Source organism: Monomorium pharaonis, chromosome 4, assembly GCF_013373865.1.
Source record: "Monomorium pharaonis isolate MP-MQ-018 chromosome 4, ASM1337386v2, whole genome shotgun sequence".
NCBI classification, from domain to species: Eukaryota; Metazoa; Arthropoda; class Insecta; order Hymenoptera; family Formicidae; genus Monomorium; species Monomorium pharaonis.
The window spans coordinates 1,576,072-1,602,074 of record NC_050470.1 but is presented as its reverse complement, the minus strand read 5'-3'; the positions used below and the strand labels follow the sequence as shown (position 1 = coordinate 1,602,074).

The window sequence follows — 26,003 nt, the reverse complement described above, 5'->3', positions numbered from 1 at the left end:
AGTGAGAAGAGATATCCATAAGAACAAGAGTGTGTTTACTTTTACTTTACTTCTTATGCAATTTATTTCCATATTAATATTGTCTATTATATTATAAATTGAAACGTAGTGTAATACTTAATAGCGCAAAATGTATTTGTTACAAATAATAATAATAAATTATATTTAAAAAATTCGAAAACCTCTAATAAGTACATGTTTCTTATTTAAGTATAAATATTATCATTATAGGTGTTTTTTAAGTTGTTTTTTAAATCTTTCTAAGGAACATTTTAATAAGAAAGTAATAATATTAAAACTATATAGAATGTAGAGAAAACGAGAAATTTATCAAAAAATTGCGCTCCAGAATATTTTCTGTATAATAAAAAAGGGTCGAACATTTTCCATCCATAATGCGCGTACCTACATGGCTGTACACAGCGATGAAATGGTTCCAGCTGGATAGTAATCCGGCTAATCCATCGGCGTAGAAATCTTTTACGAGACTCCGCTTATACGTAGGTAAGAACGCTTTGGAAGCACCAACGGATGGCTGCGAAGGAACAGCAGCGCTCGATTGGAAAAGTTCTGTACTTCCAGTCGTAATGTAGAGAAATAGTTATGTACTTACCTCCTGACTATATATCTTGCCTCCTCGTTTCGTGATCCAGTACTTTCTTTGTTTCCCTCGTTCCTTCGAACAGCATGGACAGTCTTCAATATAAACGAGAGAGTTTTGTTGTTCTTTTCACGCTACATTTCCTACGTCTATTATTTTTCTTTCGTTCCCTCATTAAAAGAAGTATATAATCATTTCATATTAAGTGTAAAAATATCTATAAAAAGCTTTATAAAATTAAAATTATCTACAGAGAAAATAATACTTCTCTCAGCACAATAAATTTTTATATTGTTCTTTGGTTAATGCAAGTTACATTGATAATGTTAACAAAAAAAAAAACAGATAATCGATTAAAAAGTATATGCATAATATATTGTACTAGGATGAAATAATCTTATACTACACACAGCTATATGAAGATATTGATGTAGGTACATTAATTATAAATAAATATGTTAAATAAATATGTTAATTATAAATGATTAAAATAAAATTAGCGCTTGTCACATTAGCTCGTCAAATGTTTGATAAGTTCAAATGTATCGCATTTAACACATTTTATTGTACTGTCAATTTATATATAACATTATATTACATACATATTATTTAATTAGCAATGCAAATTGATTATTCAGGTCATTTAAAACTTTCTATATAAAACTCTCTCTCTCTCTCTCTCTCGGAATATATTTAAAAAAATAATAAAACTTTCCAGAATGTAATAATTATATTTTGCGAATTAAAATTTGTGTTTTGCAAATTTTGTGAATTAAATTCTGTAAAGTAATTATTAAATTTCTTCGCAAAATATTCTTAATTTAAATATTTTCATGTCGGGTTAATCAATGTTTTTTCTACTTACCGGATAGTTAAAATTGACAGTAGTAGAAGTAAACGTCAGCTCGGACGTCAATATCCGTTTGCTTCTTGTACTTGTCTATTAACATCCACATGTTAAATTCGTATGTTAAAAGCAGATTAACATCAATTATTTATTTATTTGTACTCTCTTTAAAATTTTGAATTTTTTAAACGTAAAATGATATGGACAAATAAAGCATAAAATTTCTTGAAGCAAACAAAATACTTTATTGTTAGATATTATAGTACAGTACGTGTAGCCCGTGACACATTAAAACAGACCATTTAGTTATATCCTAAATAAATAGCCCTCTTATTCCATAACCAATCTTGATATGACCCTTAATATCTTGCTTTTTCCATCTCTCTCTCTCTCTCTCTCTCTCTCTCTCTCTCTCTCTCTCTCTCTCTCTCTCTCTCTCTCTCTCTCTCTCTCTCTCTCTCTTATTCACTATCTTATTCTTCTTATACTATTTTTTAAGAAAAATTCTCTCTCTCACTCACTTACTTCTTTTCTACTTCTCTCACTCATAATTTAACATCTGCTTTTACAACGAATTAATCATTAATAGCGAATCAGTTTCGCACATAACAAGATAGGAGATTGCGTTTGCCATGACTGGGACGAGTCTTTATTAGAAAAAATATTTTTCGTTCGGTATCTTTTTTTCGCATACATACATACATACATACGTACTTGCACTCTTACACGCACGATTTTTATTATTTTTTGGTATCGCTACTTTTCATACCGTACGCTCAAAAATTGTGTTTTACATTTTCAACACATATAAACATGTAAGAGAGAAAAGAAAGAGAGAGAGAGAGAGAGAGAGAGAGAGAGAGAGAGAAGGAGAGAGAGTGAGAAAAAGAAAGAAAGAAATGGGCAAGAAAAAATGAGAGAGGGAGCAACAAAGAGCCAAACGAATTTATCGTTGATCCACTTTACCGTTTGTCATTCTCAAAATTCTTTTATATTCCTTTCAAGTTCTCTCGTAGCTCTCTCAAGTTTTCTACCCTCAATACGAGTCGAAGCACGCATGAGTGCTGTTCTCGTGATCCGACTGTTATTACGAGCTTTGGCTCTCATGCCTGCGTAACTGAAGGATGAGAATCGCGAAGCTTCTTGACATTCTTGACAATTTTGATTCCGAATAATTCGCAGAAATCGCGATCATTACTTTATTGCAGCAAGCTGCGTTCTTGATGCGACTCGCCTGATTCTGAGCTCGCATCTTTCTTTCGAGATCTCCTCCCGAGCAAAAACATAATTATTGCTTTTTTCAAAAGAATAAAATTAGAGATTCAACATTTTTCGGGAGATCAGATTTCGGTTTCATCAATTGCAATTATTCGCGATTCTCTTCGAGAAGTTCGACTCTCCCGACTGAAAAAAGTCGCACAACCTACATATATAGACACGTATATATATGTACGTATGTGTGTGTGTGTGTAACTCGCGTATCGTTATTACTTCATTGTTTAGTATCTGGTTGTTACCGTCTCTCCTTTTTGTCTCTTCTTTCTTTTTATGCGGGGGTACGTACGTATAATCGCTACAAATATAAGTCACAGGCCAACATTTTTCGTAGTACAACACAGCACAATCATTGTCGCATCTCATTACGTTTTTTTTCTCCTTTTTTTTTTTCGTTTTCTCCTCTTATCCTCGCGTCCAATAGGTTTCCACATCGTTAATATTACAGAGAGTATCAAGTTTAAATCATATAATCGTAGTAATATATATATAATATATATAATATATATAATATTAAAATTGACGAGATATATTCTCTATTGACTAGGCACACTTAGTTCATAACAAGAAAAAAATTGTCTCTCCCTTTCGCTCGCACTCACTCGTATCCGATTCGCCTTCACTCCGCCGTTCCTCTATCTTTATCGCTTCAACTTGGGTAACTTTGCAACATTTCTTGTTTTATCTTCATTGCTACATCTCATATCTTTCGCCATAGGTAATAACAGATACGGGGCTCGAAAATCAATTTTTAAAAAAAAGAAAGAAAAAAAGAATTAAGAACAAGAAGTATGATCTTAAGCCTTTATTTTTTCTTACACACACACACACACGCACACCCGCGCGCGTGCGCGCGTACACACACACATACATACAAATCTTATCATTTGCGATTAAGCCTCTGTACTTAATAGCAACAATTCCCTTATCAACACGACGGACGATTTTCGAGCCCCGATGATGGGCACTGTTAAAGTACCTTCCGCGCGCAAATACGTGTGGCCTTTTTTTAATGTTTAACAAACCGTGTCGTCATAAAAAAAAAACTTGCTTCGATCTGGTTGCTCTCTCCTTCTTTCCTTCTTTCTCTCTCTTTCTCTCTTACATCATCTCGACCGGACGCTGCCGCTTACACTCATACACGCATATACACACATACATATATATCAATAGTAAATATTATCGTCCCTTATCGTATTATGGAAAAATAGAAACTTCTGACAATAAAAACCAAACAAACGTGAATCGGCGACCGAGGGGGGGCTTTGCGAACGAGGGGTTGCGGACGTTACGCCGATCCGTTGCGTCACGAAAAATCTTTCTCAACCTTCTCGACGTGCCGTATCCGCGGTATCGAAAATCTGCTTCCTCTCCTCTCGTTCAAAAACCGAGCGAGCACGTACCATAATACAAATCCGTTCTACCAACAACGTCACCGTCGCATGTACGAGCAAAGTCTGACGTACACTTGAAAGCTTTGTTTTTTGCGTTTTGGTTTTTATTCTTTTTTTTGAGAGAGAGAGAAACTCCTGATAGGTACAATACGTAATCTTTGGTAAAAATTCGCAGCGTTTTAATCCACGACAGCTGCTTTTAGTATTGAAAGTCTATAGTCACGGTACAGAATTGAATTTGAAAGATTTATTTCTAGCATCAAAATTGTTCGACTTTTTTTTATCGAAAGTGACTACACACAGAAGGAAGTTTTTCCTGTCCTTTGAGAGAAAAATATATATTTATAGGCTTTCACGTTTTCTCTCTCTCTCTCTCTCTTTGCCTCTCTCAGGTGTACGTCTAACATCATCAGTAACAAAAATACATTTTTGAGAGGGCGGTCTCTTCGCGATTGAGGAAGAATTGAGCCAATTCCAAGCGCGCACGTACACGTATACATATATATTATCGCCCCCGAATATATATACTCTCTCCCCGTTGCACCGCAAAAACCGCACACGTACAAACGACCAAGTTTAATAAAATAATTATTTCAACTGGAAAACCCTTTATACAGATTTACAGCCGTTTTTCATCGATTCATTATGCAAAACAAGACGTAACGCCGCGCTTCGCGATTTTCAAAAACCGGTATAATCACCAAATCGTCACGAATACTGTTCACAGTGTCGTTCCTCCTTCGCGACGTTATCAAACAGGAAGCTCGCCGAAGGAGCACCGACGTTATCGTCGTAAGCTTTATCGGAGTGATTATGATGGGGGTAAACGCGATGTCGTCTCGTATCTCCAGTAAGAAAAAAAGTGATCTTGTTGTGCACTTGTGCTAATAAACGATTAATCACGAAATGCCATGCATCGCGTAGAATGCATCTTTGCGCCAAGTTATAATTTTTGTAAGAATGTTTGCGCGAATTCATACATTCGAATAAGTTCTTCAAATTTATTCAAAAACACTTTGCCAGAAGTGCAAAATTAAAAGTTGTAAGAAGACTTTTTGTGCCTGCTTACAAACTGGATGCGATCGACATTTATATGCAATTATCGTTGGAGAGAGAGCTGCGTTTACATGCTCGCCCATCACGAGCACTCCGACGAACACTCGAATTTCCCTCTTTGCACGAAGAAACATTCGACGATACCGACGACGCGCGCACACCCCGCGCCCCCCGCGGCGCTTGTTTAACCGTTTACAGTCATCGTCAATTATTATTATTTACTTATCTCCATCGTTTTTCCTCCCCCCTTCGCCCGTCCGCTCTCTCGCTCTCATTCTCTCGGTCCCTCACACGTCCTCACAACATCGCCCGCGCGCACGCAAATTTGATTTCTCGAAGTAGCCGCGATCAGCTTACGTTCTACTTCACCTCTTTTGATAATACATGTATATACATATTACAAACGTATAGATATACTCGTAGATGTACGCGTGTTCGTGATTAATATATGTATATACGTACGCAATTAATTATACCATTCGTACGGACTCGCGGATTCTCGCGAGATTCTCGCACAAATTGTGTGTTGCGTGTTTTTGTGTATACGAGAGTAAATTGTATTGTACGCATACCGTGTGCAGGACATCGGCAGCTTTCAGTCGCTCGATTGACGTGTGGAATGTGCAAACGGCTGATTGCCGATGAGAAACTAGTGTCTTTCGGCTCTCATTGTTCTGCACCCGGAAGGGAGCGGTGAGAAAATGAAAAGTGTACGTATGTTGTGTCTGACTGTGTTCGAGATATATCGCGTACTTGTGTGTGTGTGTGTGTGTGTGTGTGTGTGTGTGTTTATACACGCGTGTACGCCGTATCGCGTTGGTGTGCATTTCCTTTGGCCGATCATTAACGCTAAGACTTAACAACGCCGAATAAACGCGATATAAAAGAATTGTCCGCGCCGTTCGAGACTGAACTTCGAGTTTATTATTTTGCACATTGATTAATAATGGTTTTTTTTTTTTCTTTTTGTGTCTGGTGCGCCCCGCTCGAAGAGAGAGTGCCGCGCCCCGGGCCCGACGTCGCTCTCTCCCCGTTTTGTTCTTTTTCCACGCGACTTGAGCCACTGCGCCCCCCCCCCTTTTTTCACCCCTTCTGGCTGTCCCTCCCTCTCCCCTTCTCCTTCACCTCGCAAATCGTGTACGTGTATCTCGTGCGAAATTAGTCGTAACAAGTGCCATGGCTCTGTGGAGAACGCGTCGATGTGCACCATCTCGCTCCATTATACACAAAAATACAAACTTTTGTGGATTACGTAGAGAGAGACTTGTTTAGTTTTTGATTTGATAAAGAGCAAACATCATCTTGATCACGTCGATGAAAGCCACGGGGATCGTTAATCGCCGTAAATTCGCCATAATATACTGCTCGGTAGAAATCGCAGTGGTCGCGCTATAATATTGTTAGTAAGAATTCATTAAAAGTTATTATTGTAGCAGCTTGATAGTTAATATTAATTCACCGCCGTCCGCGATCGCGGACTGGCCACATTTGACGCGGAAAGTCCGTAGGAAAAACCTGATAGTGCTTAATGATCCACTTGACATTCGTACAAATGCGACGACATATATTTCGCATCGAACGAGGACTCTTTTGCAGTATAAAAATAAATTCTAATAGATTGCTTTAGTCTTTAGTGAAAGAACTTGTTCGCCGTACCGCACGAAAAATTCCGAATAGCGCTTTTTGGAGATTAATATTTCGATATTAATATTTCGGTAGAGTTGATATTCGTACCGAGTCAGATCGAGCAAACGTGCCTCACACTTTCCTCTCTCTCTTTTCAACTGAAAAGCTACCGTAAGAGCGCCAGGCGCGGCATACCAGGAGCGTGGGTGAAATCGGTCTAACAAATTCGATCTGATACGGTATTGTGCATACGTAGTCTTAAATACATCCGCATTTTTTCCGCGCACAGAGCTGAGTGAACGAAAAGGAATACGTTACAACTCGTTCGACCCGCGAAGAGGGAATTTTTAAACGCAACGCGTTTCAAACGGGACTCTTCTATTCCGCTTGTTCGAGCTAATGAACAAAAAGATACAAAAGGTAAAAAAAAAGACGTCTTTGTCAGTTTTCGATGAAACTCTGTCCTCTCTCGAGATTTCTGAGCGAATCTCGATTGACAAAGCGCAATTAGCTTCATTTTATTCGAACGGTAATCTTCTTTTTACGCTATTCACTCGTACAGCTGATAGATATTTCGCGAAAAGGGCAGCCGAGGGTCTGTCCTTCGTTGTTGTCAAAGCAACTCAGCTCTGCACGCGAATAGAAATGGTATGTGCGCGAGAATTGCAATCGATGTAATTCCCATGAGTACGAAATTCTTTAAATATCGCGATTAGGGGAAGAAAAAGACGTTTCGCTCTTGTCGCTTCCGACGAGCGATGAAGACAGAGATTACTCTCTCGTCTTTTCCGCGAAACGTCAGGGCTTGAACTCGCCCCCGAAATTACACCAAAGTCTCGCGGATGTTGTTCTCGCAAACCACAGTAAGCGTCAAGACTAAAGGGCCGATCGTCGAGAATAAAAAAGATAGACCGAATCGTCTACGTGAAAACGAGCGACGCAGTTTATTGTAGTTGTCACGAACGTGCAACGCGAACCTCGCTGCTTTCATCCCGCTCTCCCCTTTTTTTTTTAAACCCGGCAACGTGTCTCTATCTTCCTCTCCCGTTTCCCCACATCTTTTTTCCTTTCTTTTTTTTTTTAAATTTTGTCGCGTTTTTTCTCCTCCCCGTCCTCGTTCTACCACAAGCACGAAACATCGCTTGGTCGATTAGCTTACGAGTCAACGTACAAATATAATTAGAAAAATATAATTGGTAGAAGAATATAGAGATAGAGTTAGAATCAATCGTTATTACGTCTTTTTTTTTCTTTTTTTTTTCTTCACATTTTTTATCGATTACGCCTCGATAATATCCCTGGCTCCTCCGTCCCGCACCCTTTTCCGTCCATTTCTCGTGTTCACATCCTCGGGAGTTTTACTTTCTGCGAGTAACTTTCGAACGTACGTTCCTTCGAGAGAAAAACTCACTCTCCTCGCAAAGGTAAAACTCTCGGCCGACCCTGTCTCGCCAGTGCGTCAAACTTTTCGCGCGACGAAAAGCACTCCCAAAAATGTATAGATTCTCATCGTTTTCCATCACCCAAGTTCTTTCTCTCGAATCGTAGCGCGTAGCATTCCTCACGCATCTGTTCGCCTCGTGCGCATTATCATGAAGCACAATTTCCTCTCGTCTCCTTTCCCTTTTTCTCTTGTTTTTTTTTTCTTTTTTTCTTAAGAAACGAGAATCCCGTACGCTCGTCACGCCTCTTTCAGAAGTCACGCGAATACATATGAAGAATCGTTCAGTCTTACAGGATGGATGAGAAGATGTGCAAGGTGGTAGCGCGACTCCCAAGAGGTGGCGACCTTGCTCACGGCGCTTTTCTCGAATTCTCCCCTTTTCTTTTATCTCTGCTCTTTCTCTCTCGCCTTGCTCCGCCCGAAGCGACATTTCTTTGTACCGGTACTGACTTTCGCAGATATATCACTTCGTATGAATATCTGATGAATATTTTTGGATTTGCAAAATTATATTTAAAAAAGTAATGTCTTTCCGTAACAAAGTTCTCTCTCTCTCTCTCTCTCTCTCTCTCTCTCTCTCTCTCTCTCTCTCTCGTGAGGTGAATCTATTCTTTTTCGAGAAAGCGTACGATTTCTCTTTTTCTTTCTGCTCACGATCGTTTCTTCGAGACTTGGTCAATAACTCTGCTCCACGTCGATTATTTTCATCTGGCGATAATAGCAAAGAGCGCAGAGACGCAAAAGAGGGATACTAATGCCGCGGGGAGAGTATGAATGGTGCGTGTGAAAATGTGCATGCGAAATGTTCCTTATACAATCTCCCTGCAAAGGTAATAGTTACGCTAACGGCGATTTCTTTATACAATGGTTATAACGTGTTGAATGTTGTGCGCGCATAGCATAATCGATACGTGTACGTGTCTCTTTCGCTGTGTTTTGTGTGCTGTTTACGTTAATTCTTCCTTTTCTTCCTCCTTTTCTTTTTCCTTGGCCCTCTCTCTCTCTCTCTCTTTCTCTGTTCTCATGTGCGTTAAATATGTGTGCGTTGTCGCGAGTCCTCGTTCTAAATATCGGAAAGAAATGTCCGATCGCTCTTCCCCTCTTCCTCTCTCCTCTTTCCTCACAAAACTTCCAATTCTCCCAAGTCAGCGGGATTTTAGATTTCCTGCCCTCTCAGCCACCCCTCGCCTCTCTCGGCGCCCCTACGCAGCAAAATTCCTATCTGCGTTTGCTTAACACCAGAACGTCCGGCCGTTTCCACGATCGAACGCCGTTCTCTTCCAGAAACTACGCGCAATCAAATCGGAAACCGAGTCGCGAGCGTTGAATAATGTATAAAGGAAAGAGCAACAACTTCGCGGCTTGACACGCTGGATGTCTATATACACGTTGCATAGAACGCGTTCGCACATGGCGTTCCCTCAAAATCCGCCGTATGCGAAAAGAAGAGGAAAAACAAGTCTTTTTCTCAAGATCGAGGATGAAAGTGATGCGTTTTCGCACGTGGAGTTTCGAACTCAGACGAGTGGCATCGACAAAGAAAATATACCTAGCGTACTGAGAGAGACATATATTCCCCCTTTTTTACAATCTCCTCGAGATATGCCGTTAAACCTTAAATGAAATCGTCGGTGAACAGATTGTTCCACCTCCGGGTGTTCTAGTGTTCAACAATCTCCGATCTTCTTTCAAACCGCGGTACGAAAACCACGAGTAAGAATCACGAGTGAACGCCGTTCCGCAAAACGAAGATGCTCGCTGTTGTGCGACACGGTGACGCGCGATGTATGCAGTAGAAAAATAAATTTTCTCAAACGTTTAATGACGATACTACGGGGTGTTTCTTAACGCGTGCCGTTACCGCAGGGTCAATTTTATTCTTTTTTTCACTGTGTTACCATCATGGCCCTAACAATTTATATACCCGCAGTTATTCTCCCGTACGAATCGTTGTACAGTGATCTTCCGTCATACATCCGTATCTCAGATTTAATAAAATATTTATATTTCGTCATCCGTGTGTATTTCGTCGAATAAAAAAGGATAAAAACGGTTCGTACGGTTATTTCTCATTTTCGTGTTCGGGTTTCCAGAATCCCTGAAATACTTGGCAGATGCGTCAAGAAGCGTCCCGCGTATCGGTAAGACCAACGTTCAACGAGACAAAAATACGAGACCCTTTTCTCTCCGTTGGCCCTTCGGCGACCACCTTTGGCGAGAGACTCACGACTGAACGAGAGGGGTGTATGCGGGGAACGATGCGTATCCGCGATACTTCCGCCACGCTTTGAATCCAGAGGGCCCATTTCTCTCTCTCTCTCTCTCTCTCTCTCTCTCTCTCTCTCTCTCTCTCTCTCTCTCTCATATCCGCGTGCGCGAAGGGTTATAATAATAGGTGCGTCGAAATAATCGCTACGCTACGACTCACTATTGCTAATCTACACGCGTGACTGCGGTCGACCCTGAGGTGGACCCCGCCTATAATACCTATCGACAAGAAGAGAAAAACCGAATAGCTACCTTAAAGTCCTTACTTAATAAAGAGATCCCTACAAATGGGTCACTTCCTGACGCGGAGCGCCCGACTACGTGGCTTACTACGAGCGGTTTTTACTACACGACTGGCCTAAATCCTACGAAGGTATACGCGCGATCGTAACGTCTGCCGAGGAGGAAAACAGTTGTCGGTTCGATCGCGTTATTACGAGATAACAGAGACCGCGTTCTCGGCACGCCTTTTAACGCTAAACGTATTTCGGCCGTTCGATTCTCTTCCTGCATATAAAAAAGTGTACTTAGACTTATCAATGACGCCAAATTGGTTACGTCTGTTAATTATCACTTATTTACTCGGTTATTGACCTGCTAATTCCCGTTAAATGTTTTACTAACTAAGCTTAAGAAAACAAGATTTCGTCAAGAGATTTCATCACTTAAGACTCCCTTACTTGATTTTCGATAACTTAAAAAAAGGTCTCTTTTCAGATCCGTATCGTATAGGGTGGGGTTACATTTATGAATTCTCATCATATTCGATTACAGTGTCTAATGCTTTCGTCTTGCTAATTTTGAACGTGAATCCTTACGTTAGCAAAGCAGGCGAAGCTTAGAAGCCGCATTCAGCGCTAAAACACGACGAAGAAAACGCATTTTCTCGAGTGACGTTTAGATCCCGATTGCAAATTGCATTAGGTTTCTTGACGAATCGCGAAATCTTGCACGAGTTAATTCTACACCCCCCAAACTAGAACGAAACAATATTAGATTATATTCTAGCGTAGATAACTTTTAGTAAATCAAGGATCGCGATATTAATTAATATCAAAGTAATTTGTTCCAATTTGGATACTGGCGAGGTATTACGTCTTTTGATATCGATTAGTCGCGTTAGTATCTTGCTCTCTTTTTTCTATACGTTATAAGAAAAATTATAGTCTAGTAGTGCGGTTTACCGTTATGATGCTTATTGTGCGTGGCAAGATTAGAAAATGAGAAACAACAAATATACATGTATTAGTCGAACAATGTCCGAAATAACATCGGTAAAACGATGATCACGTAACTTGATTAATTAGCACTCATCGCGTTTTAATCCGCTATAACTTTCACATTCTCCCGGTAAAAAAATATTTTGTGTGCAGAAAAATATTCTAGTCAAGGGATCATGATCAACGAATTTTTACAAGGGCCGGCTTTACGCGCCGCACGTATAATAATTATCATTTAATAGAGGACAATAAACATTTCAGCAACAAATAGTACGTTTTCCGTGTTACTTGTGACAGCCTACGGCTGTCAACACGTTGCTTCATATCGCGGTTTCAATAATACACTCTTCTACTGAACAGTGCCGCTATCAGCGTATCGATAAGATATATCGAAATATGTTGCCTTCGATTCACAGTCGATTACTGCACGGAGCAACTTGTAACAGCGTCGGCGATAACTCGCAACAAATGGGCAATCGCCGTTTGTCTAACGTTCGAACATTACGACGGATTAAAAAACAGTCTCTCAAAAGTTTCGATGTTGATAAATAATGCGATACTACAGGGGGTGAACACCTATCAAGTCAGCGTGCAACGCGCGCGAGGAAGAAATATTTCGAGGGATATTCTAGAAGAATCTCTTCTACGGTTTCCGTTGCCGAGCTCTGTGCTTGGACCGTTTGGATAAAATTTTCAAATCATCGCGAAATCGTGTCGGAATTTATGACTGTCTAAGTAAAAGGTCTATCTCGCGCGCTGTATCGTGAGAGATTTAGTTCTGCCCTTTCTCTCTCGCGTAAGTATGACAGTATGACAAAGTATGAATATGGCATGCGAGCGTTACTCTTCTTTCAATAATTGCAAACATTCGTACTTTGGAAATAAAGCAAAACTCGTTCAATGCATCTCTGAGCTATTTCGCACTAGCAGATACATTGCACGTACACGCACAATTTGGTAATTGCGTGAGGTAAATACGTGTAAAATTGCGGATATTATTTCGCCAGGCCTCGTGAATGAACCATTCACGATGCACATTAGATTAGGGGGTTAGTTAGTTAGAGAGGCTACACATTACATACAGTCACATGTTACACATTAATTGCAATATTACGGATTTCGGGGATTTGCGGAAATTGAAGACAACATATGCACGCTATCGAACGCCCAATATAAACACGCGGAATATGCTTTGCGCCGATTGCTAGTATCGATCTATTGACATTACTGCGATAAAGCGATGCGGTATATCTAGCATAATACCGGCAAAATACTGGTAAAATAAAACAATCATACATTTATTTATAAAAAATAATTCAACAAACGTTTAAAAAAATGAAGTACAACAAACCCACTAATAAAAATTTCTTATCTATGAATTTTTATAAAAAGCCATTGTCTCAGGAAAAGATTTAAACGCATTTAACATTGAGCGAACGAGTAAATCAACTTTATTTTCAACAATGTTTAAAGCTTGCAAAAGTATTAGCTCTCATGTACGTACAATGTAATACTGCTTTCAAAAATATTTTATATGTATAAATATGCGCGATCAAAAGATTCATTCGGCAATAAAATCAAATAAAATTTTCGTTTGAGACTGTTTCAATTACGATAATATCACATTATGCGAGTTATACAATTGATAGGAAAAACCACGATCAATATTGGTTTTTTTTATGGAAATTATAGTTATACAGTTCATGTGTGTTATTGTTTTAAATATGTAATACATTTTCGATTTCTCAGTTATTAATGATAATTTAGTTCGTTTCGCAACAGCAACAACGGATTATCGTTACGATGCAAAATAGTAATACGCAGTACTTTCAACATGCAGCAAAATGACGCGAATTATTTTTTATTTCTTCAATTACACCGGCCGTATAATCGTAACAGTTAATCATCTATACTCAAAACTCTCGATTCGAGCGTAACGCGAAATATAAAATTAATATATTTTTTCACGAATCGAAAATAAAACGATATCATAGGATTTCACGGAAAATGCGGTGTTTCCTTCTCTTTCGACGTTCATGCGAAAGTCAACCGACGGAATGTCACCCGATTGAGTAATACAAGTCAATTAAAGCCACACTATAGTCACGAGGACTAATTCGATAAGTTTGGGGCGTATAGAAACGGACGGGCGGGTGGGCGGGCGGGGGAGGGGAGAAAAGGTAATTCTAACGCGGTTAAAAGGGGTGAGAGGGAATGGGATTGATATTGTTACGGTATTGGTGTTCAGTTACAGTTTATCGTTTACTCTTCCGTATGTTCTCGCTCGCGGAGGGTTAGTTAGCACAAAGCGACTATACATTATAATACTCTGGCAAGCGCGCCGCGATACTTTTAAATAGGTAGCGGAGTAGATACTTGCGTAGATAAAATGGGGAATTAGCACAACGTACAAACAACGGTGGTATGCGATTGTAACGTCGTACGTATACACGGTTATATTTATACAAAGCCTTCGTCGATAAGGGTGTCTAAGATCCGATTAGTTATTTCTAGGGGATGTTAATCAAGCGACCGAGCGGACGATCGAGGTGCATCGTTCGATCGAGCGTTCGACCGGGGTCAAAAGACATCAAGATCGATAACTAACGGCGATTGCATACATATACATATATATATTATAGTAATATATTATGCGTCGTAATAGTAACTGTCGTAATAATAATGCAGCGATGAATAGTGTAATAGCAATCGTGCTAATGATCATAATTGTACAAATAGTACGGTCATACGTGATAACCGTTCGCGGTAGATTAACTTTCTTCTTCTTCTTAGGCTGTTAACAATATTGATTTTTAGACTTCACTCATATGCTACTCATCGTCGCTCTCTTCCGGATTCTAGAAACTTGGATAATTTATAATTATTATAAAAAATGTGCTTTTCATATTTGTCGACATATCCTAAAAACGGATTTTTCCTCTTAGTTTTAAAATGAATGTAATATTAAAAATGATTTTTATTTTCCTGATTATCGACCCTAAGTGCATTTGCTAGACCGAATTGTGAACATCTTCGAGAAAAGTTAATGACAGAAGGAGCCATTGAAAAGTAGCACAATTAAACGCTTGCAAAGTTACCAGAACGCGTCCGGAAACCGTGCGATTTCCCACATTTCGCCCCATACAAATCTAAGAATGCGATAACACGAATGTTTCACACGGTGAAAATCCCCCCCCCCCGCAACATGAGCAAAACGCAGTTAATTAATAATTAAAAATTACGTACAAACATGTTATATAACATATTCGATAAATTGTTAATATCATATAGTTCGATAATTAGTCATAGTGCGTTTTTCTAAAATAGCTATACGTATATGTTCGTTAAATATGCGCGTATATTGTTAACCATTAATCGATACATTGGCTCTCTAATGTATGTATATACCTATAAATATGATAAACACTACCATGACAAAATAATACTCTAAAAATCTTTCTCTTCCTTCCTTCCTTTTCCATTCCTTTCCCTTTTTTCTTCGCTGCGCGCACCCCTTTAAAGTCTATCGGTTTTTTTTTTTTAACTCGGGCCCTGGAAAGTTACATTCTCAGGGATTCAGTTCGTTTGAGCGAACGAAACATCCTCTATCAATCTGCTCAAGATCCATCCCCATGTGGCTAAATTCAATGAACATCGAATAAATATCCAACACCGGAGATTAATAAAGCCGTGCTATCACGTGGAGACGGAACTTAAGATCGATATCGATATTGTAGGCCGGATCCAGATCATGCCTGGTCGAGCGATGAGAAAACTGAAATCAAGTAGCTCAATTATGGCATCTCTTTGAATCACAAAATATTAGTTCTATAAAGGGACTGGTCATGACGAAATTTTGCACACACTTCGTACTCGTTAAGTGAAAAAGCAAAGATCAAAATAATTACAAGTCGTCAGATTGTTAAATTCGTTAAGTATAGTAATTCGTATGGGGATCACTTCTTTTATTTTTGTCTGACAAAATGGAAGATTTACTTGTTAGAGAGATACATTCCGCGAATTTTCTCAGAATCGAACGAAACGATTCTTCCTTGAGCACTCGAAGTAGAAATCTTGTGAGTTTATCGCGCGTAAGATTATTTCAGTAGGGGACATAAAAGAAAAAGAACGAGCAAGCAAAATCTCGATCTAAATTTACCAACAATTCGATGTAAGATTATTTTTTATTTTACACATTCATTCAAAATGTTAATCTGTTATTTTTGTCGAATGCGCATTGTAATCGAGAGAATATATCCGGATACACAAAGATATCTCGATACCGTTGTGTTACCACTGTAATATTTAAAAACAAGATTGTTCGTAAATTATTTATCGATTGATCTATCAAAGCTCTTCTTCAATCGAAAACAGAATCACATGTGTGCTCGAGGCTTTCACCTAGATAACAATAAAAAACATCCATTCTTGCGTCAACGATCGATACCGCATCTTCTGCATTTTATAAAAAATTCTTGCGCGTTGTTCCAATTCTTTAAACCATTGTACAGTCTGGTCTCTACGTCGTTAAAAATATAACTAATTCCTAATTCTAACGAATCTACGTATGATTATCCAAATGGAATTAGTCGATAATAGTGTCGTGCTCCAACAACGTAATTGTAATGATTGTAAACACCGTTTGTTCAACTTTAAAACACCTATAACAATCAGACTTGTTGTATGAATTCCCTCGCGCGTCAGTCCGGTTCGATTCAACCGTTCGGTTGAAAGAGTCGTTACAAGTTTATAGTTGGAATATATTCGCTGCTTTTCGCGATCACGGCTACAAAGATCTTTCAGCCTTTCGAGACTTCGGAGAATTTGTGTCCGGAAACAGATTTCGAGGGATTGAGATTGAATTCGATAGAGATTTTTATATAGAAAAGTACAGCGAGGGTATTATCTCGAAAAGTAATAGTTCAAGATGATAACTTTTCGATATGTAAACTTATTTGCCCCTTTCTGCCTTTAATTTATTAAATAATGACAATTTTTTAATAAGGAAGAATGACTTTACAGGTGCATCAATGAAAGATATGCCTTTAGTCAATGTTAAGTAGTAAAAAAGTGCCTCGAAAGGGTTGGTTCGTATAAAAATTCGTGTATGTTTGTGAAAAACTGATCGTCTTGCTTCTCCTTTGTCTAGCTTGGTTAGCTTCCATTTTTTGACTTTTGTCTATCAATCAGCTCGGAGGGAACGTTTATTCTTTCGTATTGGTAATTATAACAATACGTATCTTATTAGACTGTCACCTTTCTCTCGGCAGTCGCTATATTTCTATACGGCGGATCTACGTTATCGGTTTGCTTTGCAAAAATAAAATTTCCAAAGACCAACTTTGATATTTTTGTTCAACGATCGTCGGTATTTGTCAACTGAGCGCTATCATCGATCACCGTTCAAGCCAACGAGAATGCGACACTTCGCGCGCTTCCTTATTTTCTATTTCTTTTCCTTTTATTTCATGCAAAAGTGTAATGTCGTAACGGTACCTTTAAAACAAACTTCGGTCCCGTTGCCATAATTTCCGAGAAAGAATCGGGCGTCCCGTCCGAAACCTGTTCGAGTTTCTCTATCTCTCTCTCTCTCTCTCTCTCACTTTCTGTTTTTTTTTTCTTCATTTCGTGTGAAACGAATTGCGGATTTCCAAGCTGCGAATAATGCCTTTCGCGTGGTCAGTGTGGTTCCGCTCTTCTTTTGTTCATGTGTTTTGTTTGTTCCTTTCGTATCGGCGTGCATCGAAATTGAACGGTGTGCCAAGAAGAAGCGGAAGCGGTGGACGAATCGATCGATAACCGGATACGCGTTAAAAAGTACATACGTTAGGATGGTAGAAAAAAGATTTTCGCGGGATAAAAAGTTCCTTTGATGGTTCGCAAAGGTTACGTTTCACCCGTGGCTTTGATGTTCCCTAGAGTAATTGACATGTGAAGATACTTATAGTTTATACCTCTTTTCCGCATTGAACGGCTCAACTCCCTCTCCCTTTCTTTCTCACTCAATTTCGTTTTCTCGCGACTCGTTGCGCTCACCCAGCGATAGACATCGACATTCTGAAAAGCGTTGATGCAGAATCATCAGTTTTCAACATTTGAAAGAGCGTAACATTTTACCGATCCTTAAAATTTTCGATTTTTTAATGTTTAACACGACGGAAAAATTTGAAGATTGCATTTTTTTTTCTGTGTGTGCTCCTTGGATGCTAAGATTATTTTAATAAAAAAGAGACTTTTTATCGTGGAAGAGGTAATAAGCTTCTCGGAGATATAAAATTTCTACCGCTAAACCGTCATCTTTCTTAATTCGCATTATCGATTGGTTCGTGTAGAGAGGAGAGTGGATAGATCGAAGAGACATTAATTTTAGAACAAATCTTAATACATTAATGATATACCTAATGATATCTTGTTCGAGATAAAGTTACGCCACATTAGAAAAGTAATTTCCTGTTTTCCATCTTCCCTTTCTTTTAATGGAAGTGTAACTCAAATTCTTCGTATATTATTTCCACCAACTCTCCCCTTCCCTATCGCATAAGTAAACGTTTTGAGAAAGAAAACGACAACGATCGCAGTGTATGTCTATGTGCAGATTAAAGAAAGTTTTTCAATATTCTTCTCCTTTCCGTACGTCATTTCTTAATTATTGTACTACCAGAATAGCCAAGAGCGGAAGCTGATTCAATGAGAAATTTACTGATTTTTAAAATACTTTTATAATTACAGTATTTTATCTAAAGAAAAATTCTTACTTCAATATCCATAAAAATTTATAATAGACAAGACATATTCGCTCTAAAAAAATATTGACAGAAATGGCTGAATACATATGTCCGTGGCATCTGGTTCTAAGAATACAAGAATTAAGACACAGAGTATCAAGTGTCGCGGATTTTTGCGCGAATTTCCAGCCGTTATTGTTGTATTTTATTATGCGCTGTCTCGCGCAAGCTCGTTTGTTCATTCGTACGTTCTGGATCCGCGTTTCTTGCTCGCCGGAAGAACATTACGAGTGAGTATCGATTACCGTAATCCGGGATTGTTGCAAGTGAGAAAAGTCCAAGTGCTGCGTAACGTACGCAGCTGTCCCTACGAGAGAGAAGAGTCGCGAGATTGCGCGGAAATGTTACTCGATAATTCACGGACATACAGTTACGTCGATAACGAGCTAATGTACTATCGTCTAAACGAAAAGAGAAACATCCAAGCCTTCTCCTCCGAATCTCAGCTTAATTCCTCCCCTCCCCCTGAATCTCCCCGTGTCTCATTGTTGTCTTTCATCCATTTGTATCTCTCGTCTTATAAGTTCTCCCATCGCCTCGTCGTTATCAACGGCGCGTTATCAACGCGAGTGTCACCGTGACGTCGCACGGCTAAATAGTCGTTAATTAATAACCTACAAGTAGTACTGTTCCCAGATTTATTTATTCATCGCGCCTCCCTCTCACACTCACGCACACGCAATTTTTTGTGTTCTTTGTTCATTTCAAAATTTAAAAAAATACATATATACTCTCATCAACCAGACACGCGCATCGCGACAGGCGCGGTCTAACTATTTAATTTTCTTATTTTCTTTCCTTTTTTTGTTCAACTTGTCAAACAACGTTTCTCCCGCTCCGTGCTTCAGTTTCTCTTTCTCTCTTATTCTTTCCCTGTTTTGCTCGTGTTAACTTCCTTAATAAAATCCTACCAATCTAAGTAATAATAATAGTTAATTTAAATATATATGCATGTATACGTCATATATATTTATAATGTAATGTATCATGCTTATATTATGTGTCTGTACTATGCTCGATTAGCGAATATAGAGATATGAATAGGATTTATATGGAATATAATGATGCATAATGTTAGGTTGGGCAATAATTTATCGATAATAATGACAATAATATAATAATCATAATACGAAAATAATATTAGAGCAATAATAATAATAGTAATAATAATAATAATAATAGTAATAGTAATAATAAATAATAATCGATTAATAATTAGCGATTGCAATCGTAAAATCACACCGCGGAGATTAAATAATTGGCGACTAGAATTGTGCCGCGATGTTTGTGCAAAGACAATATTTAAAAAAGTCGGCGATTATAAATAATACTCGACAAATTTGATAAACCACAGTAACGAACAGAGGAAAAAAATATACGTATAATTTCACAAAAATATTAATATAGGAAATGCCATGATATCGTAATGATTCGATAATAAATGACGAACGCGCGCGTTTGGCAACAGATTCAATGGCGGGAATAATAATTGTCGTATGCCAATAGTAATCAATGATAATAATAATGTGACTGACATTACGACGAGCACGAAATTGTAGGAAAAGCCTTATTAAATCCCCTTTCTAATTTAATAATAGCAATAATAATAGAATAATAGAGTAATAATAATAATAATAATAATATAATAATAATGATAATAGTAATAATAGTGATAATAGTAGTAATTATCCCTGTGCTCCGCGCACGTGTCCTTCCTCGGGTGTACGTATGTGTCATGCACGTGTCTCCGTGTCGTACGTATATTTATATATACGTGCGTGTACGTGTTACCTTATCGGCTAATAGTGTTAATTATTATATACGCTGAGTGTGTAACTTGTTTTACACGCGATGCAAAGTAGCAAAGGTTATCGAGAGGCCATGACTAGACATTCAATCGTATAAGTTTCTTGTCATACGACTTACAATAGTAATAACAAGATGGCGGGCGGCACCGGAAAAATGGCCGACGAATAAACACACTCGACTTAATTAATATATCCATACACGTAATATACATATAAGTTCTCCTCTCCCGTCTCTCTCTCTCCTGTCTTCCCACTTTTCCCTCCCTGTCCACTTCATCTAATGCGCTACTACCTTACTTTCAGTATTTAACCCCTTCGTCGTTTTAAGGAGATCCTCGGCGCCCCTTCTCCCTCCTTCTCTCGCACGAAGGTAAAAATTAAAAGAGAATAAACGATTCACGATTACATGACAGACATTCTGGAATACTTCTGGAGGCTTCTTATCTATACACCACATAGCAAAAAAACCTTATTATCTCGCCCATACATGTACACCCTTCTTTCTTATTTTCGTTCGCTACAATTAAACCTTAAAAACACGCGAGAGCTAAGTCTAGAAAAACGTATCTTAAATTACAACACATACCGTACCACGTGCTGTGCCCAATCAACGGCTGTCAGCTGATTGATTACAGCCCGATCATTCTCACTCCACTCGCTTCTTGTTCCTTCTTTTCTTCACCTTCCTTTCCCGGCAAAATAGTGGCGATTCGTTGGGGAAAGGAAACGTACAGTACATTTTGTGGGCCGCGCGCCCCTTCTGATAAGCTCCTCTTAATGGAATGTATTAGTTAATCGCACAAGTGGTCCACGCGAGATTTGCGTTACGACGCCCTTACGTTTACTTTCCGATTACGCTTCTTCGTCGAGAAGAAGTTAAATACATCGAAATTCACAAGTGTTTCCTTTGTTCCGCGGTCAAAATAAGACTAAAAATTGATTCTGTACCCGTTATCGTGTTACTATTTTATTACGGAACATGCAACACTCTGAAAATACTACGAAGCATGGACGAATTGGAATATGTATAAATCATATTGCTGTAAATAAGTATGTTTTACAGTACATAACAAACAAAGGAGCTAATCATTGTAAGAGATTTGAAGAATTTTATATATATTCAAAAACTCAGAGTAACAAACACTTAAATGGCGTGTCCGGGAGATCGGCAGCGAATCTTCAAGGAGAAAGAAGACGTGAAAAGATATTCTCTAATGAAACGCGGCATACCGGTCGCATCGTTTCGCCTTCACGCTTCAACATACGGACGATCCATTAAAAACTTTTCCCAAGGTAAGTAAGCAGCAAGGGCGGTTCAACGATTAACGATAACTGGCCATTCAACATCGAGTAACGTCTTAAGATCTACTTAAATTCCAGGGGAGAACGACGCGACCGGTCTGATAATTTGTTCGTCGGTCAGGCTGTAATAATAAAGAACCATTCGCCATCTTTGTACTTCGAACGTACGCATCAACTTCCCTTTTTTCTTCATACCCGTAACTCGCATTACGGCGTAATTCACGTCATTTTCCGCGCTTGCATACTTCGCTACACCGTCATTTCCAGACCGCCATTTCGATCATGGATTGCAAAACCAAGACTTAATTTGACTTTATAAGAACGGTCCGCGGCAGGCAAACCCCATTATTTAACGATTTTCTTTTCTCGGAAAAATGAAGTAGATTTTTCACAGATTTACCATATTTTCTCTTCGAACTGTATGCTTTCCAGAATTGCATGATCCAGAATGATGAAATCACATCGGGAGACTCGAGCACCCAACGCGTGACCAAGTTTCTCGAGCTGAATTTATCGATAATATTAACAATCTTGTGAATTCCCTCTCAAATTTCTCGAAGAAATTCGAAACTTCGTTATTAATGCCGTACGATCATTCTCGATTCGTGGACCTCCTTGTAATCTGTACCGTCGTCGATTGGCGCACGTCGCACGCGGATACGTATACACCACGTTTAATCATGCTAGTGATATATGCGTACGATAATAATTAATTCGCGTATATCGCTTACGGACTAGGAAATTCGGGATCGCGCACGTCGAGCAGGTCTCGCTTGTCGCATCTCGATCGACTCCGGTTAGCGATCCGACGGCCTCGCTCAATTAGAATAACCTAGCCGTGCAGAGGACGAAAGTACGATCGACCGGAGCCGGCCGATTTGATGCCATCGAACCGACGTAGCGACGCGCCGACCCTTCACTGGGATTCGTTTACAGCATCGTAATATCCATCGTGTGGTGTCAGAAAGACTGCAGCTCGGCAGCAAGTACAATATATAACTAGGCATGCAACAATACTTGGAGTGGTATTTTTCTCGAGTTAAAAATAGCGATCAATCATTCAATCTCTCTTTCTCTCCCCCTCTCATGCCATTTCTCCCAAAAGTACTTTTCTCTCTCTCACTCTCTCGTCATCTCACTTTCACAGTTGCTCTTTTTTTGTTTAGTCATTAAGTAACATTACTTGGGCCCGGGAAGAATGTAATTTTTCTTCTTTTTTTCTCTCTCTCTCTCTCTCTCTCTCACTCTCTCGCTCTCTCCCTTTCTCGCGAAAGTTACACAGAGTCGTCGCACGCCGCTGTCTTTGCTCCTGTGTCTCAAGTGTGTGACGTCGTGTATATAGTTAAAAAAAATTCCCCCTCCTTTTCGAAATGCACGGACATCTTTTTGTCGTTAAGCTCTCGATCTCATCCCTTCTCCTCTTCTCCCACGTGGGGAACAGTTCCCTCTGACCCTCGACCGAGATCGAATTACTCGTAACACAGATGTAACCGTGATTTCACATTGCCGCAAAAATTGCGGCGAGTCAAGTGATTTAGGACAAGTCATCCCTCCTCGAGTTTTCGACTGAAAGGAAACAGGTGTTCTATCAACGTTCAACTCGTCGGCGGCGCTCGGCGCGATCGGCACACAATTAACGCGCGTTGCGAACGTACAAAAATATATATGTGACATCTATATAATCCGCTATAGGTTTCTAAAAACTCGTCTCTTTTTTTCTCGTTATTATTAATTCACTGGCAATCACGATGTTGCGTCGAGTGCCGCCGAGGTCGGCCCTACGTTTGCTCGTGGGAATTTCGTCGTTCGGTCGCGAGACCTCGTTTCGTGTTCCTCGTCGTTCTCTATTATTCTTTCTTTATTTTGCCGATCGTCCGTCACGAGAGATCGTCGCGCGGAAGGAAAACTGTTGGGAAAAGCAGGGATACTCGGAGTCAAGAATTGACCAAGTTCTTCATCTCACGTTACAATTTCGCACTTAAGATATCAAGAGGACTACACGTATTAAACACAAGTTAAAGTAAAACTCAATAACGCAAAGAGAACATGCAACTGACTTGGTCATTCCTCGACGTGACTACGTCGATCAACAAGGTGTTTGTCTTCTTCAAGATTGTCCTTCTTTTATCACTCATCAACATCACTGCTTATCTTTGGCATTTGTAGAATTCTTTCTTAAATAATTTTTAAATTAAAAAAAGATACTCGAAAAAGAAAAAAAAAACACTTTCTTAGAGACCAAATCAAAAAATATGAAAACCACTAAAATAATTAATAATAATTGTTTACAATATACAAATAATTAATAGAAACTAAGAAACAATACGCATAATAATCCAAAAAAAGAATAATTTGGGTAAGATAAAACTTTTGTTGTCTTTGACAGCGCTTCTTACTTCACGTAATGATTTGAAATTGCCACAAGAAATCTCGGCAGTTACATCATGTAACGAGGACAACGTGTGTTGGTGAACAACAAACAACTAGCTAAAAAGACACACGCTAATAGATCTATAGAGACTATACTGCATCATCTATAATCAAACAGTGACACAGTGCTATGTAACGCACGTTATAGTGGAATGTACTGATCACTATCGGCGAGGAAGCTTTGTTGGGAGGATAGGTTCTCTCGTCGATTATATTTACATTTAAGCGCAAATAATACGTCTATGAAAATCATAAATAAAAATTCGGATAAGATGTTGCAGACCAGTTCGAAAAATAGCAGTTTAAATTTACATACATTATATTTTGCGAGAAAAATCGTCAATTATATTAAAATATTATAAAATCTTTATCATTCATAAATAATAAATAATAAAAACTGAATCTTGTATAAATCATGCACTGTCATTGCAATATAAGGATATGAAAAATGTTGAATTTAAGTGAACATTTAATTTAACAAGAAAAAATAGCAATTTTGTAAATTTTGTATTACATTTTTACTTGACGGTGAACTTAAGAATTGTATTTCCATTCAATGCTTCAAAATGGACTTTCCTCAAAAGGGAGATATTGATTTTCCGAACCGGGCCGCCGCCATTGTCGGGGAATAGCAGGCAAGAGAAAATAAAAATAAGACCAATGCTCATACGTAATGTGAACTGAAAATATTATTAAAAAGCATTTTACAACAAAAAATAATTAAAAAACAAACAAAAATACGATTTACAATTAAATTAAGAACAATCGGTTGTATCATCTAAAAATAATAATACAATAATATTATAATAATATTAATAATAATAACATAACAAACCAGTACAAAAAGAGGAAAAAAGTGATTGATAGCGAGAAGAAAGTGACAGTGTCGAAACGGTATTTCGTTCTCATTTCTCGCGCGCATCGCGGAGCATTTCATTCTCGGTGATAACGCGAGCAATGCGAGCGCGCACGCCTATATAAACACACGCAGGCAGTAGTAACATATACACACATACACACACGCATGTACGTACATCTCGCGGGTTCTTACTTTGGGAGCAATGCGTAGGAATGGAATTTAATCTCTTGTCTTGTGTGCGCGCGCCTCACGGCCTATTACTGACAATGAGACCGGCGAAATGGTAGTGATGGCTAGCTGGCAAGGTGGCGCATCGACTCTCCTCGGTTTTCGCGTCAAACGCGTTAATACCATATAATAATAATAATAATAATAATAATAATAATAATAATAATAATAATAATAATAACGACATAATAACTAATTAATAAGAATAATAATGTATAATAATAATAGTAACTAAATATCAATAATAATTAATAATTAATAATAGCGATAATAATGATAATGACAGTAATGTTAGTTAGGGATCAACACATGCTTATGTGATATAAATACTAATGGACAGATACCTTGTGATGCCGTCTCAATTGTGCAAACTTCCTTCGTGCACCCCTATCCTTTCCGAATTAATATCCCCCATCTTTTCTAGAGAAAAAAATTTCGAATTTTTACGAATGTTCCATTTGCATCGGTTCCTCGGCATTTCGTCTTTGTCAAGTTATTTAAAAAAATTTAGATTAATAACGCGCAAGTGCGATCGATTAATGTTGAAGTTTGACGAATCAAGAAGTTGAAAAAAAAAAGCTTGACGGTTTGCCAGAGTCAAACGCGAAAATGGCTTAATCGAGAGAATAAAAAACATCAAAACAAAATCGTGATATGATGATAAAAAATAAGAATGAATGAGAAATAATACTAGGTGACCTTTGTATTCGTATTGTCCCTGGACACCCTGTCAATTTCCATTATCATCCTTGTTCGCTCTTAGAGCCCTGTCTTCAATTGGAAAATGTTCAGAATTTGCAATCAAAAGTAATATTGAATCCTCCGTTCGAGGCGGCAAACAACAGGTGCGTATAAACAAT

The 26,003-nt window shown here is 38.6% G+C and overlaps 1 long non-coding RNA gene across 1 annotated transcript; it reads right to left on the bottom strand.

Moving 5' to 3' along the window:
- Positions 1-59: 59 nt before the first annotated feature.
- LOC118645028 lies at positions 60-25,268 on the bottom strand. Its single transcript, XR_004962798.1, has 3 exons — positions 25,257-25,268; positions 614-22,874; positions 60-535 (listed from the first exon to the last, which is right to left on the bottom strand). It is a non-coding gene; the product is annotated as an uncharacterized LOC118645028 (long non-coding RNA).
- Between the last annotated feature and the right edge of the window lie 735 nt (positions 25,269-26,003).